Genomic DNA, 10,730 nt, shown 5'->3' on the forward strand with positions numbered 1-10,730 from the left:
CATAGAGTCTGTAGGCCTCCCTGGAATGTCTGACAGTGCTAGGTCTCATCCTCAGGGAAACTTGATACTGATTATATCCTCCTCTTCAGAAGTGGGCCTATTTGGTCTGGGAAAATCTTTTTGGGGTCAGTCATATCTCAGTAGACCCTCCTCAAAAAAAATAGATTCCATAAAGGCAGGGCAAGAACCAGAATAACAAGAGTTGAAAAATTCTGATCAGTTAAAGAGAAGTTATGCTTGATGTCTAGAATAAGTTGAACTGAATGTCAAAGAACAGATAGAAAACAAATCCAACCAAAAAGAAAACCCTAGGCAAAAGACTGAAAACAACCTTTAGCATAAACTAATCTAGGAAGCCAGATGCCTAGGCACCAACAAAATATTATGAGTCACACTAAGAAAAAGAGGATATGGTCCAGTCAAAGGAACAACCAAACACTTCAAATGAGATACAGGAGTTGAAACAACTAATTAAAGATGATCAAACAAACATGCTAAATCAATTCAAAAATCAAACCACTGAGCTGAGGGAAGATATGGCAAATGTGATGAAGGATATAAGGAAGACATTGGGTAAATATAAAGAATAACTCAAAAGTTTGAGGAAACAATTGACAGAACTTATGGGAATGAAAGTCACAATAGAAGAGATGGAAAAAACAATGGAGACTTAAAACAGCAGATTTGAAGAGGCAGAAGAAATGATTAGTGAACTTTAGGAGAGGGCATCTGAAATCCTACACACAAAAAAACAGATAGGGAAAATAATGTAAAAATATGAGCAGGGTCTCAGGGATTGAATGACAACATGAAGCACATGAATATACATGTCATGGATGTCCAAGAAGGAGAAGAGAAGGGAAAATAATGGAGGATGTAATCACCGAAAATTTGCCATCTCTTATGAAAGACATAAAATTACAGATCCAAGAAGCACAACATACCCAAAGAGGATAGACCTGAGTAGACCTATTCCAAGACACTAATCAGACTGTCAAATGTCAAAGACAGCGAATTCTGAAAGTAACAAGAGGAAAGTGAGCCATACACACAAGGGAATCTCAATAAGAATATGTGTGGATATCTCAGCTGAAAACATGTAGGCAAGAAGTCAGTGGTATGATATAGTTAAGATACTGAAAAAGAAAAGTTGCCAACCAAGAATTCTATATCTGGTAAAACTGTCCTTCCAAAATGAGGGAAGAGTTAAAAATATTTTCAGACAGACACTGAGAGAGCTGGTGAAAAAGAGACCTGCTCTACAAGAAATACTAAAAGGAGCATTACAGGCAGATAGGAAATCACAGGAGAGAGAGGTTTGCAGACAAGTGTAGAAATGAAGACTATCAGTAAATGAAAAAAGAGAGAGAGAAGAAAGGAATAAAATAAGATAGGACATGTAAAATCCAAAAGTCAAAAATGGTAGATGGTAGCACAATGTTGAAAGTACACTGAAGAAAGCTGAATGTGAGTAGGGTTGAAAGAGGAAGGCTAGGGGCATGCATAACACCAGAAGGAAAGATAGATGATAAGGACTGGGACTGTATATCTTAAGAAAAACTAGAGTGGACATTGATGGTGATTAAATGCACAAATATGAGAATGTTTTAACTTGTAGGGAAACAAATAAATATCAACATTTCAAGGTTTTAAAAATGGGATGGTATATGGAAGAATATGAACAATGCAAATTAGAGTCTACTGTTAACAGTAACATTGCAATATACTTCCATGAAATATAACAAAGTCAATATACAAAAGTTAAATATCAATAAGGGGAGGATATAATGGGGGGAATGGGAATCTTTGTGCTATTGCTGTTGTTTCTCATTTTTTTTATTTTATTATTTTGTATTTTGTATTGTTTATTTCCTCTTGTTCTTTCTTTGTGGAAAAAATAGAAATGTCCTCATATAGATTATGGTGGTGAATGCATAATTATGTGATTATACCAGGAGCCATTGATTGTCTACTTAGGATGGATTGTATGGTGTGCAAGTAAAGCTGTCTAAAAAATAAGCAGAAAGATACAAGTGCTGGAGAAAATGTGGAGAAAGGGATGTACATAATCACTGTTGGTAGTGAAGTAGAATGAAGCAGGTCACCTGGAGGGCACAGCGATAGTTCCACAAGATGCCAAGTATAGAGTTGGCATTGTTATTCTGCAACCCCATTTTTAGGTACATAGTTGGAAGAAATGAAAGCAGGAACAAGAATGGAGTTTTGCAACTGGTGGTTATGGCAGCAGTATTCATGATGTGCAAAGGATAGAGGTGGCCTAAGGGTACATTGACTGATGAACAGAAGGGAAAACTGGTATATGCATACAATAGAAAATTGAGCATCTGCAAGAAGGAATGAAACTGTGAGGCATACGAATGATCCTTGAGGACAGTATGTTGAGTGGAATAAGCCAGATATGAAAAGACTAATATTATAATGCCAAATTACTATGGACTAAATATAATGTGCAAACTCAGAATTGAATTTGAGAGCATAGGTTACCAATGGAAAGTTTATTGTAAAGTTTCCTAGATTGTAAGCTCTTACAACAGTCACATCTATTCCTGAGTTTTTATGGCTATTTCTAAATTCTGAGATTCTGTGCTCTTTGTGTAAAACATGGATGTTCCCAGGAACATAGAGTATCTGTGTGACATCTGAAACACACAGATAAAATACTGTAGCTATGAAACTCAGTATTATCCCCTACAGCAACCATTAAGAAACTGAAAAAGAGATATGAGATGAATTAAAGATACAAATGATGCTTATCTTATTTGGACTAAAGCAAATCAGACTAAAGTGAAAAGAACAAAATTGACAGTGTTTTAAAACTTCAATTTCTGAGAGAGACCAAAGAAAGAGATGTTAATTTGATGCAAAATTTAAATTTTCTGATGTGCACTCTCTAATTTACTTGTATAGTCAGATTATTCAAATACCATAATTACATGGTACCTTGAATAGGGAATGAGATCTGGTTGGTTTGCAAAGTTTAGTGTAATGTCATGATTCATCCCAGAGTAATTTGGGCAGAGAATAAAAAAGTAGTTTCAAAGTCCCCTTGAGGCACTGGGGAAAAATATGGAAATATTGTTTCCCCACTTGGGGAATTCCTGATATTCTCACAAACATTGGGGACTATCAATTTTACAGGCCAAGCCCTTGATCTTGGGGATTGCCCTTATGAAATGTATTCCTATAAAGGGGAAGCTAAGCCTATTATAATTATGCCTGAGTCACCCCAAGAGAACTTTTGTTGCTCAGATTTAGACTCTCTCTTTAAGCCAGTTCTGGAGGTAAATTCACTGCCCACCCACAACAGGGGACATGACTCCCAGGGTTAAAGTTTCCCTAGCAAATTGGACATAACTCCTGGGTATGAGCCTGTCCCTGGCAATGTGGGATTGAAAAAGCCTTCTTGGAACAAAAGGGGGAAGAGAAATGAAACAAAATAAAGTTTCAGTGGTTGAGAGATTTCAAATAGAGTTGTGAGGTCATTCTGGAGGTTATTCTTATGCATTATATAGATAATCCTTTTGTATTTTTTAGTATATTGGTTTCGCTAGAAGGAAATACCTGAAGCTTTTGATCTGTAATCCAGTAGACTTGATTCTTGAAGATAATTGTAAAATTATATAGCTCTCAAGGTGGGACAGTGTAATTTTGAAATACTTGCAACTGACAATCCCTTTATCCCAGTGTATGGACAGATGAGTAAGAAAACAAAGAAAAAGTACAATAGGGTGTGATAAGGGATATGGGATGTTTTGGGTATTCTTCTATTTTTATTTTTATTTTTTTTTGAGCAATGAAAATGTTCAAAAATTGTGGTGATGAATGCAAAAATATATGATAATACTGTGAACCATGGATTGCACACTTTTGATGATTATCTGGTATGTGAATATATTTCAATAAAATTGCATTAAAAATTAAGAAAAAACAAAGAGCAGATCAATATGCCCTGAGGAGGAAGAGGGAATAAAGAGCTTTTTCCTGGGTGTGAAACAACTGCAAAAAATGGGACAATCTCAAAAACTTCCATATAATCTGAGTAAGAATCAGAAAAACAAAAGCTGAAAATTCTTAGAGGGTAAAGAGAAGCTATACTTGAGGTCTAGAATAAATTGAACGAAATGCCAAAGAACAGTTAAAGAAAAAAGCTAACCAACAAGAAGACCCTAGGCAAAAGAGAGAAAACATCCTTCAGAATAAACTAATCAGGAAAATCAGATGCCTGAGCACCAGCAAAAATCATGAGTCAAGGAAGCACGAAGATATGGCCTGGTCTAAGGAACACAGTAAAACTTCAAATGAGATACAAGAGTTCAAACAACTAATTAAAGATATTTTTAAAAGTCTTCTAAATCAATGCAACAAGGTGAAGAAAAATGTGGCAAAACTGATGAAGGATATAAAGAAGACACTGGGTGACCATGAAGAAGAACTTGGAAGCTTGCAAAAACATTTACAGAACATATGGGAATGAAAGACACAATAGAAGAGATAAAAACACAATGGAGACATACAACAATAGATTTGAAGAGGCAGAAGAAAGGCAGAAGAAAGGATTAGTTTACTAGAGGACAGGACATAAGAAATTCTACACACAAAAGAACAGAAAGGGAAAAAAATGGAAACATATGAGCAGTGTCTCAGGGAATTGAATGTTAACATGAAGCTCTTGAAAATACATATTATGGGTATTCAAGAAAAAGAAGAGAAGGGAAAAGGGGCAGAAAGAATAATTGAGGTAATAATCACAGAAAATTTCTCAACTCTTATGAAGGACATGAAATTACAGTTCCAAGAAGTGCAGAATACCACAAACAGAATAGATCCAATTAGACCTACTCCAAGAAACTTACTAATCAGATTTTCAAATGCCAAAGACAAAGAGAATTCTAAAAGCAGCAAGAGAAAAGTGATCCATCACATACAAGGGACGCTCTATAAGAACAGTGCAGAATTCTCAGTAGAAACCATATGTGCCAGTTTGGATGTATTATGTCCCCCAAAACACCGTTATCTTTGATGCAGTCTTGTGTGGGCAGGAAACATATTGGTGTTGATTGGGTTGGAGTCTTTTGATTGGATGTTTTCATGGAGATGTGATCACTCAACTGTGGGTGAGATCTTTCACTGGATAATTTCCATGGAGGTGTGGCCTCACCCACTCAGCATGGACCTTGATTAGTTTACTGGAGCACTATATAAGCTCAGACCAAAGGAGTGAGCTCACTACAGCCAAGAGGGACACTTTGAAGAATGCACAGGAGCTGAGAGAGGAGCTGCAGATGAGAGACAGTTTGAAGATGGCTGTTGAAAGCAGACTTTTGCTCTGGAGAAGCTAAGAGAGGACAAACATTCCAAGAGTAATGGAGAGTGACATTTTGAAGAAGAGCTGCAGCCTAGAGAGGAACATCTTGGGGGAAATCCATTTTGAAATCAGAATGTGGAGCAGACCCCAGCCATGTGCCTTCTCAGCTAACAAATGTTTTCTGGATGGCATTGACCATCCTCCAGTGAAAGTACCTAATTGTTGATGCATTACCTTTGACATTTTATGGCCTTAAGACTGTAACTGTATAACCAAATAAACCCCCTTAATAAAAGCCAATCCATCACTGGTGTTTGGCAAAAGGGCAGCATTAGCAAAATGGAATACCATGGATATGAGAAGACAGTGGTATGATATATTAAAGATACTGAAAGAGAAAATCTGAAAACCAGGAATTCTATATCCAGCAAAACTGTCCTTCAAAAATGAGGGACAGTTTAAAATATTTACAGTTAAACAGATACAGAGAGAGTTCCTGAATAAGAGATCTGCTTTACAGGAAGGTTAGGAGGAGAGTGTAGAAATGAAGATTATCAGTAAGGTTAATTAAAAGGGTAAAAAGAGAGAGAAAATAGTAAGATATGACATATAAAGTCTAAAGGACAAAATAGTGGAATAAAGTACTGCCTTTATGGTAGCAACTTTAAATGTTAATGGATTAAACTCCCCAATCAAAAAACACAGACTGGGAGTATGGATAAAAATGTAGGTTCCATTGATATGCTGTCTTAATGAGACTTACTTTAAACCCAAAGACAAAAATAGATTGAAACTGAAGGGTTGGAACAAGATATTTCACACAAACAGCAAACAAAGAAGGCCACTATGTATTAATAAAAGGGACAATACATCAAGAAGAAATAACAATATTAAATATTTATGCACCTAGCCAGAATGCCCCATAATACGTGAGTCAAACACTGACAACACTGAAGGGAGAAGTAGACACCATTACTTTAATAGTTGGAGACTTCAATACACAACTCTCATCAATGGATAGAACATCTGGACAAAGGATCAATAAGGAAATGAGATCTTAAATAATCTGATAAATGAACTAAAATTAACAGACATTTACAGAACATCACACACTATAACAGCAGGGTATACATTCTTCTCAAGTGATCAAGGATCACTCTCCAGGATAGACCACATGTTGGGTCATAAAACAGGTCTCGATAGACGTAAAAATAATGAAATTGTACAAACTAATTCCTTGGATCATAATGGAATGAAGTTGGAAATCAATTACAGGTGGATGGTGGGAAAATTTTAAAATACATGGAGGCTAAACAACGCACTCTTTTTACAACCAGTGGGTCAAGGGAGAAATTAAAGAGAAATCATTAAATATCTAGAGGCAAATGAAAATGAGAAAACAACATATCAAAACTTATGGGATTTAGCAAAGTCAATGTGAGAGGGAAATTTATTGCCCTAAATGCTTATATTAAAAAAAAAAAAAAGCAGAAATCAAGGACTTAACTGCTCACATGGAGGAACTAGGGAAAGAACAAGAAACTAATGCCAAAGCAAACAAAGGGAAAGAAGTAACAAAGACTTGAACAGAAATAAGTGAGATTGAGAACGTGTAAAAAACAGAGGGAATCAACAAAACCAGAAGCTGGTTCTTTGTGAAAATCAATAAAATCAATAGACCAGAGGCAGGGCAAGATGGCTGCATAGTGAAGTGTGGAATTTAGTTAGTCCCCTAAAGCAACTAGTAAATAGCCAGGAACAACTAGAAAATAGTCTGGCATAACTGATAGGGGGACATCTGTGACCAGACAAGATTGTACACCAGTCAGGAATGGGTGGAATGGCTGAAATTGCAGCATAGAGCTGTAAGTAAAGCTCCCTAAACTGTGGAGCTGGTGCCCCTTCCCCACTGGCAGAGTAGGCTGAATTGCAAAACTTTGCTGTGGGAAAGGGAAGCAGTCTCTGCCAGGATCAAGGAAATGTAACCCAATGAAGCTCCAATTGCAGTTTTAATTAACAAATTTGGATTACTTGAATACATGATTCAAGCACAGATAAACCTGGAGCAAGCAGGAAAAGAACCCAGAGGTTTATTCTGGAAGAGAGGAGGCTGAGATGATGGGAAATATATATATATATATATAAATAAATAAAAGCAGAGTCTTCTAGTGTCCGTTGAGCACAGAGTACTGGAAAAGGGCTGTGCTCCAAGAAAAGGGGCTAACAGAACTGTTAGCAACTCCATTTCTTGACTGGTGAACTGGAGGGCTGCAGACTGGCTTTGAAAAGGGGCTTCTTGCTTTTTCCCTCTTTTTTTCTCTCATTCTGTGTAGCTTATTAGAGAAAGCCTCAGGCAGATTCAATTGTCAGCACAGACCCAGGCAAAGGTGGAGTTAAGATATAGAATCAAAGGAAAAACTAAAGTGTAAAAGACAACTACCTAAAGGGCTTATCATCCCTTAGAAAAGGGGGCAGGGCCCAGTTCAAGTGGCTGCCCTCCCTCAGAGAACTCAGACCCAAGGGCCTCAAGGGGAAGGAACAGAAACAGCCTAAGCTTGGCTTCTGACACCTCAGACATTGGTTGGGACAGGGTCTACTGAGAATTAAATACCCCACACCTCTTTACACTGATGGGGAGCTGCAGGCTGACAAGTGGCACCTGCTGGGCAGGATAGGAAAAGCCCAGAGTCTAGAGGCCTCACTGGAACACCTGACAATCTGTTGAGTCTCTCACCCTTAGGGAAACCTGACAACTGAATAGTCTCCTCTTGGAACCTCATCTGAGAAAATCTGATTGGCATAATCAAGGAAACTAGATACCTAAACAACCAAAAATTACAAATCACAGTGTATACGTCCATACAAAGGAACCAACTTACACTTCAAATGAGATACAGGAATTGAAAAACTGCCAACCAAGGCCAAGGACTCTTTATCCAGCAAAACTGTCCTTCAAAAATGAGAGAGCGAGGAAGGGAGAGCAGTATAGGGTGGCTGAGCTGTGGGGAGAAGAGTGCCTGGGCCCCATGACTGTGACACATACCACCTCCCACCCCCCGACCCCACCCCCGGCAAGATACCGAGGGCTTTGGGAGGGGAGACACACAAAGACACAGGAAGAGGGGCTGAGCGAGGTTGGCGCACAAAGACGCTGGGGCACATGGCTGCTCAGGCTTCACCGACTGCCCCTGCACCGCAGTGTGCCAGGGTGGGGCAAGCTCTGAGCCACCAGATGAGTGCACGGTGGCGGCTGTGAGTGGGGGTGGGACCTCGGGCGCCCTCACTCTCTCAGGTGACACGGGCCCAGTCACAGGCCCAAGTTGGCCTCTGCCTCGCCCTCTGCCCAACACGCTGGTGTCCCCCCCTTCCCTCGATTTTGTTTCTTCTCCTGCGTCCAGCCTGCTCTCCCCACCTTGTAAAACAAAGTCAGAGAAAATGCCCGCCCATGCAGCTCGGAGTGCGCAGTCAAATAAGAATGGTGGTACCTGAGTTGCTGTATCCTAAATCTGCCGCTCAGATCTCCAAACCGAGGCTCTCGTTTTCCATGAAACACGCAGTGCTTCCTTCCCAGGTGGAGAGTGATACAACCATTAATGTTCTGAAATGGAAGACAGTCTCCATGATTTTCTTGGTGATCATCCTCTATCTGATCCTCGGAGCCACTGTGTTCAAAGCGTTGGAGCAGCCTCACGACATTTCACAGAGGACCACCATTGTAATCCAGAAGCAACCATTCGTGTCCCAACACTCCTGTGTCAATTCGACCGTGTTGGACGAACTCACCCTGCTAATAGTGGCAGCAATAAATGTGGGGATTATATCGTTAGGAAACACCTCCAATCAAATCAGACCCTGGGATTTGGGAAGTTCCTTCTTTGCTGGCACTGTTATTACAACCATAGGATTTGGAAACATCTCGCCATGCACAGAAGGGGGAAAACATTCTGTATCATCTATGCCTTACTAGGAATTTCCCTCTTTGTTTTCCTTTTGACTGGAGTTGGAGATCAACTAGGGTCCATATTTGGAAAAGGAGTTGCAAAAGTAGAAGATACATTTATTAAGTGGAATGTTAAAGATTCGCATCATCTCAACAATCATATTTACACTCTGGCTGTGTGCTCTTTTGTTGCTCTGCCTGTGATCACATTCAAGCACATAGAATGTTTAGTGCTTTGGATGCCATTTATTTTGTGGTTATCACTTTAACAACCATTGGATTTGATGACTATGCTGCAGGTGGATCAGATATTGAATATCTAGACTTCTATAAGCCTATGGTGTGGCTTTGGATCCTCATAGGGCTTGTTTACTTCGCTGCTGCTCTGAGCATGACTAGAGACTGGCTCAGAGTGATATAAGAAAAGACAAAGGAAGAGGTGGGAGAATTCAGAGCTCATGCAGTTGAGTGGACAGCCAATGTTACAGCCAAATTCAAAGAAACCAGGAAACTGCTGAGTGTGGAGATTTATGACAAATTCCAGTATGCCACCTCCATTAAACAGAAGCTCTTGGCAGCTGGGAACCACAATCGGGAGCTGACTCTTTGTAGGAGGACCCTGTCAGTCAACCACCTGACCAGCAAGAGGGATGTCTTGCCTCCCTTACTGAAAACTGAAAGTATTTATCTGAATGGTTTGACACTGCACTGTGCTGGCGAAGAGATTGCTGTTATTGAGAACATTAAATAGCTTTCCCTTTGAAGAGCTGTAGGCATAGCCATAGGTGAGGACTTCTATATGCTCTTTATGACTGTTGCTGGTAGCATTTCTAAAATTGTGCATGAATGCAAAGGGGAAAAAAGATACATCCCTCATGGTCATCTACTATCAAGAGAATTTGGATTTCTGAGCCAGCACTATCTTTTTGCTGATGCTCGTTAAGTGGCCCACTGTCTTTGACAAGTGGAAAACAAGCAACGTCTGATGCCCTTTTGTGTCCAGACTGTTTTCTTCCCTCTTTTCCTAATGTGCCATAAGGCCTCAGAATGAATTATAATTGTTTTTGGTAATAATGTAGCTTTGAGGGATCAGTTCTTAAATTTTCAGGGTCTACCTAATTGAGCCTAGATATGGACCAATTATGGATGACATCTCTTTTTGTAAATGGCAAGAAATTCTTATGCAGCCTTTTACCTAAGAAATTTCTGTCAGTGCCTTATCTTATGAAGAAACAGAACCTCTCTAGCTAATGTGTGGTTTCTCCTTTCCTGCCCCATCTCTAGGCTCACCTCTGCAGTCCTTTCCCCCAGTACTCCCATTTGAATACCATACCTTGTTGGAAAATATATATAAAATGGCTGAAGTGATGATGCCCAAAGAAGGAATAGATGGCAAGTTAAATGGTATATTAGTTAGGGTTCTCTAGGGAAACAGAATCAACAAGATATATCTATAAATATAAG

The 10,730-nt window shown here is 39.3% G+C and overlaps 1 pseudogene; it reads left to right on the top strand.

The window, feature by feature from the left end:
• The first annotated feature begins 8,801 nt into the window (after positions 1 to 8,801).
• Positions 8,802 to 10,017, top strand: LOC119523639 (annotated as a pseudogene).
• Positions 10,018 to 10,730: the final 713 nt, after the last annotated feature.

The sequence above is a fragment of the Choloepus didactylus genome, chromosome X (genome assembly GCF_015220235.1).
Source record: "Choloepus didactylus isolate mChoDid1 chromosome X, mChoDid1.pri, whole genome shotgun sequence".
NCBI classification, from domain to species: Eukaryota; Metazoa; Chordata; class Mammalia; order Pilosa; family Megalonychidae; genus Choloepus; species Choloepus didactylus.